This window comes from Juglans regia, chromosome 7 (assembly GCF_001411555.2).
Source record: "Juglans regia cultivar Chandler chromosome 7, Walnut 2.0, whole genome shotgun sequence".
Lineage (NCBI taxonomy): Eukaryota > Viridiplantae > Streptophyta > Magnoliopsida > Fagales > Juglandaceae > Juglans > Juglans regia.
This window is the reverse complement of record NC_049907.1, coordinates 32629017-32635393: the sequence shown is the minus strand read 5'-3', so window position 1 is coordinate 32635393 and position 6377 is coordinate 32629017.

The window sequence follows — 6377 nt, the reverse complement described above, 5'->3', positions numbered from 1 at the left end:
TTAGCATCTCTCCATACCAACAGGTCGTGTGGGGGTTGATGCTCTTCATGTGGTAAAGCTCTCCTTAGAATGACGAGTGCTCATTCGAGGCAATATTTTTCTAAGGACGAATGACGAGTGAGTATACGTGAGTGTGATGATGCTTGAATCTTTCCATCTGCTGCCAGTGAGCACTCGTCATTCGATCCCTTCTTATTTGCCGGTTCTAGCAACTGCATTCATGTCTTGCTCTAATTTGCGCAACCGAAGATACAGACATGCGAGGGGTATTCCTACTACTAGCCATGCCCTGTTCATGGGTATGATAGGTGCACATATCATTACTAGGATTCATAAATAACACAGAGACAGTCACACATACAAGGAATCAAGGTATAATCAAGCAATCGTTCATAATTGAAATTCGTGAATACCCAAGTTCTAAGTTACAAACAAATGAGGATATTTAGTCCTCATCAAATCTTCATTTTCCCACGTCACTTGTTGAAAAGTTGGGTTATTCCAAAGTACTTTTACCAAAGACACTTTTCTATTCCTTAGCTATTGGTCTTTGCTATCCACGATCTGAACAGACCATTCTTCATAAGATAGATTCGGATGAAGTCGTATGCTACCGGCTTCCATTACCACAGGCTGTCTTTTCCTGAAACTCTTCTTTAATGACGATATGTGAAAGACATTGTGCACTCCCTGCATCTCAGCTGGTAGATTCAAACGATATGCTACTGCGCCGACTCTTTCCATAACTTTGAATGGCCCTACATACCTGGGGCTCAATTTTCCTTTCTTTTCGAACTGTACGACTCCTTTCATGGGTAATACCTTGACGTACATCCAGTCTCCCACATTAAACTCTAAATTCCTCTATCGTTTATCGGCATAACTCTTTTAATGGCTTTGAGCTGCTTTCATCCCCTCTCGGATTAATTCCACTTGCTTTCTTACGTCCTACAAGTACTCTGGTCCTAGCAACTTCCTTTCACCTACCTCATCCCAATATAGGCGAGATCTGCACTTCCTTCCATACAATGCTTCGTAAGGTGCTATCTGTATTGTAACCGGAAAGCTATTATTGTAATCGAATTCTATCAATGGAAGATAGCTTTCCTAATTGCCACTTAACTCCATCACACAAGCACATAACATATCTTCCAGTGTCTAGATAGTTCATTCTATCTGTCTGTCTGTTTGTGGGTGATAAGCATTACTAAACCTTAGATTCGTGCCCAACATTTTCTGCAAACTTTGCCAAAAATGTGAAGTGAGCCGCGTATCTCTATTAGATACAATAGACTTAGGCACTCCATGAAGTCTGACTATTTCCTTAACATAAACTCGAGAGAGCTTATCCAACGAATCTGTGTTAGCAATTGGTAGGAAATGTGCACTTTTGGTCAATCGGTCAACTATGACCCAAATCGAATTCTTTCCTGACGATGTCCTTGGCAAACCTATCACAAAATCCATAGACACATTCTGCCACTTCCATTTTGGGATTGGTAATGGTTGTATTTCTCCAGCTGGTCTCTGATGCTCAGCATTTACCAACTGGCAAATTGAACATTTCGCAACAAATTCAACCACATCTCTTTTTATTCCATCCCACCAAAATTGTCCCTTCAAGTCCCTGTACATTTTGGTGCTACCAGGATGAGCCGTATATGGTGTACAATGGGCTTCCCTCAGAATCCTTTCCTTTAATTTAGGAACATTAGGAATCGCTTTCCTCTCCTTGTAATGCAACATCCCATCCTTGCCAATCGAGAAGTGTTGCGGTCCTTCGAATTTTAGAATTTTCTGCCGAAGTTTCTCCGGTTTATCATCCTTACTCTATCCTTCGATGATTGCCCCGTCAATCAATGGCACTATCTCTTGTACCATCGTTAATCTGACATCTCCTGGCAGCTTTCCTATTAGCAACTCCCTCATTTCTTCTAACAATGATTGCACGTCAGCCTAGGTCTTGCGACTAAGGGCATCTGCTACCACATTGGCCTTTCCAGGGTGATACGTGATCTCACACTGGTAATTGTTGATCATCTCCACCCATATTCTCTGCCTAATGTTCAGATTCTTCTGGCTAAATAGATATTTGAGACTTTTATGGTCAATATAAGCCTCACACTTTTCTCCATAAAGGTAATGCCTCCAGATCTTCAACGCAAAAACTACGGTGGCAAGTTCCAAATCGTGAGTAGGATAATTCCGCTCGTGATCCTTGAGTTGTCGCGAAGCATAAGCGATGACTCGCTCTTCTTGCATCAATAAGCATCCCAATCCCATTTTAGAGGCGTCACTATAAACCACGTATGACTTATGAGGGTTAGGTAAAGCCAACACAGGTGACGATGTTAACCTCCTTTCACAATCCTCACTCCAAACATACTTGGCATTCTTCTTTGTCAATGTTGTTAAGGGACCAGATAGTTTAGAAACTCTTCCGATGAATCTTCGATAATATCCTACCAAACCCAGAAAACTCCATATCTCATGGGCATTGATCAGTTTTTGTCATTCCACACCGCTTCTATCTTAGCATTGGTCGGTTTTGTCGCAGGAAATTATGGGTTTGGCATTAGGTGGGGGGGGGATGGCCATCACACGGAGCTTATGGTCCACCCCACCAGCGCCTAACCTAATCCTGACTACACCACTGGCCAATTGCTAATCTCTTTCATTCACCTTTGTTAAGTAATCATCCTCTTGGGACCTTTAGCGACTTTATTTGGTGAGGTTGACGCCCATTTTCTCATTTTTGTCATCCGTCTCTTAGATGCACTTTTACCCCACCTAGTCTCTCTAGTCTTCATTTTTGCTTTGTTGTGCTTTATTTTGATATACAACTGAAAGAGAATGAGAGAAGTGTTCACAGTGTTCGTTGGCTTTCGTCCGCTGCCATGGGATTGCGTGTAACTCCCCGTTCCCGGAGGTCCGGAGAGTTAACTCTTAATACCTAAAATTAACTTAAATAATACAACTATAAAGTCCAGAAAATTCCATGAAACATTAATCCAGTTAATCAAACCAAATATCTAAGTTCCTCCATGGGGACAATAAAGAAAACCTCAATAACATAAATTAAAAACTCTCCAAAACTCGAAATTATCCTTAACTCATCAGATCAAAATAACCGAAAAATAAAATCAGTTTACTAACAACGACTCTCAATTAAGCACTTGTACCCTCGGGTACTTATTCCACTTCGATCATCATACCTTACTAAAACTTCCTACTCTTGTTCTCTAACTGAACCATCAAAATTATTTGAAAAAAATATATGGAGATAAGGGGTGAATTATCATCAACTCAGTAAGCAGAGAACATATACCAGTGTATAAACATGAGCATTTACAGAAATCAGAATGCAGAACAAAACATTTTCATTTTCAGAATGCAGAAGCAGAACATGTTATCAAAATATCAGAGCGAAGATTTAGAAATAATTTCATTCAAAATATTCTTTGGCATAGCATAAATGATCACCATCATCATCAGAACATCATATCAGAACAGAGGCCATGTATAATCCCCGTGGTAGGGTTGTGCATCTGCGGATAGCCAAGCAGAACATGAAACACTCTGTCACCAAGGTGTGCACTCAAAACAGAGACCACTACTCTAACCCGTGGCAGGGCCGTATCCACTATTATAACCCGTGGTTGGGCCGTATCCACTATTATAACCCATGGTTGGGCCGTATCCACTATTATTACCCGTGGTTGGGCCGTATGCCACTATTATCACCCGTGGCAGGGCCGTAACTGAACAGAGCGGAAACAGAATCAAATTCAGAATCAGAGAGCCACGCCAAAGGTTTTCAGAAATCACATCTTATCCAAACAGAGTACTGAACAAAATCATATCACAACATAATTTATGCACAAAATTTAATATTCGCTCTCTTTTTCAAAGTTCAGAAACAGAATGTCAAAAATAAGCTCATGTTTACACCAGTCATGACAGAAAATACGTTCTTCTTAAACAGAATCTCATGAGTAATGCAGAACAAATATCCGAGGTTGTTTTCAAATTTCTTTTCATAGAAGAACATGAACATTTTCCAAAAAGGACCTCAATTCATTTTATTTAATGCAAAGTCTAGCATAGGAACTCCGCTTACCTGGACTGTTTAGCTTTTCAGAATTTTCCTAAAAAATGCCGAAAAAATATTAATTGTCACCTATAAAATAATCACGTAACTTCCATAAATTTCCGATCAAACATGTACCTCAATATTTAAACCTGAAATGCTAAAATAACCTATTTTCTTAAACTTCTAAAATTATCCTAACCCTTAAAATATTATCACTTTCTAATTTCATCAATAGCCACTTAAACGAATTCATACCGAAGAGAGTAATCGAATAAATAATATGCTAAATGAATACCGATGTTTTTAAAATACTAAAGTACCCATAACATATTATAGATTAATAGAATTCTCTAGCTACTTAAAATCTCATAAAATAAGGCCCACTAAAAAAAAAAATGAGTTCCATTGAAAACTAAATAGTTCAAATTAATAATATAATCATATCTTTTAATGTATAATGAAAACCAAGCCCATTCATTAAAACACAACCAATTAAAAACAGACCATTAAAACAAAATCCATTAAACTAAACCCACGTAACAATATATCTGAAAACAGAGCAACATGTAAAAACACTTAAAAACAAGTTTGAGGTATTTTGCGGAAAAAGTCAAAGACCAAAGGTGTGATGGTAGTTTCGAAGTTACCGGGAGTATCATAACCATAAAGTTTAAAACTTCATGCTAATATTTTCAAAGAGTGCAAAGTTTCTGCCTGTTTATAGGTAAACATAAAACTCAACAAAAGGAAAAAGGAAACCAAAAGAGGGGTGCGACGAGGCTCACCGTGAGGGAAAAAGTGGTCGCGACAGCATTAGGCGAGAGAGGGGTGTGCGATTCAGAGAGAGAGAGAAGAAAGATGAGAGAGAGATGAGAGAAAGAAAACACGAAGAGAAAGAGGGACTAATTCATGCAATGGAGAGTGACACACGGCGTGTGCATGGAGGTGCTACTGAGAGAGAGGGTGGTGGTTTGAGTCGACGGCAGTGGCTGGGGTGCTACGCGGTTGCGCTATGGGGAAGGGCTCACAGTGATGATCAACCAAAAATGGCCGTCTAGGTTCTGCTCTGTTTTTGGACTGCAAAACAGAGTTGTTCAGCTTCGGTTTCGTGTGGGAGTCGCACGAGTTTTGTGGTGCAGATAAGTGGCTATGGCAGCGTTATGGAGGAGCAAGCAGCGGCCTGACTTCCTTGGAAAGTTGCAGTTTCCATGCGCTGGTTGGGTGAAACCGTGAAGGTGCAGGCTGGTTGCGTCGTGAACGGTGGGGCTTTGGCTTCGATGGTTGGCTTTCCGTGATGGTGAGGACGTGCAAGAGTTAGGCTGCGGTAGCAAGTGCTTGGGTAGTTTCTACAAACATGGGATAATGTATGTGTGTGTATATATAGGTGATGGAAACCCTAAGAGAAAAACTAAGAGGAAGAAATGTGCATGCCAAGGACGTGATCGAAGCCATGCATGTAGTGGAGTCTGGCACAAGATCTTTCAGGCTTGGGCTGTTTGGCCTTTTAAAAACATCTAGGATCAAGTCTGGTAGTGAAAAAAAATAATAATAAGTGGGCTTTTTCATGCGTCTAACCCCAAAAAAATAATAAAAAAATAAACACAGAATTAGTGCTACGCCCGGGTATTACATTGCGGGAATGGAAATCCCCCTTATGAGTTAAGTCATGTGAGAGAGACTTTGCTTGCCTCCTCGGGGGAGAGGCCGGGAAGTGTTTTGCTAACCCGCCTCTATGCCCCTCCGAGTAGCACTGTGGTCGTGGAGTTGGATATAAGTAATCGGGCTACTTTTTGCTACACTGGGGCCGAGGTAGGTTATTCGTGTAGTCGTGAGGCTAATCCTTCTCTCCACCGTTGGGAGACAAGGATGTCTAGGCAGTTTGGAATTGGACTCGTTCCCGTTCATTATCATTGTGTATCTGATCCCTTATGGGAAAATGAGAGCGCCATCATAACTTTATCCTTAGCTTCGTAGGAGTTAAAGTTGTGATGCGATTGTGACGCGATTTGTATGCTGCTTTTGCCAGGTTGTTGATGTTTGCATTCCTTGGTGCAGTATTCGGGCAGTCAAAGGACCTGGCCCGCTCTCCACTAGGGAGAGATTAGGATACCTTAGGCGAACCTACCTCTTTAACCCCCGAGGAGGTAATTTCTTTGGGCAGTTGTGGGGCCTGTTCGTTCTTTATTGAGATGGGAGTAGGGGTAAGAAGTCGGGCAGCCAAAAGTCTAGACCCACTCTCCTCCACAAGAAGGTCCAAGCGGCCTATGGCTCAACTCGCCCTTGT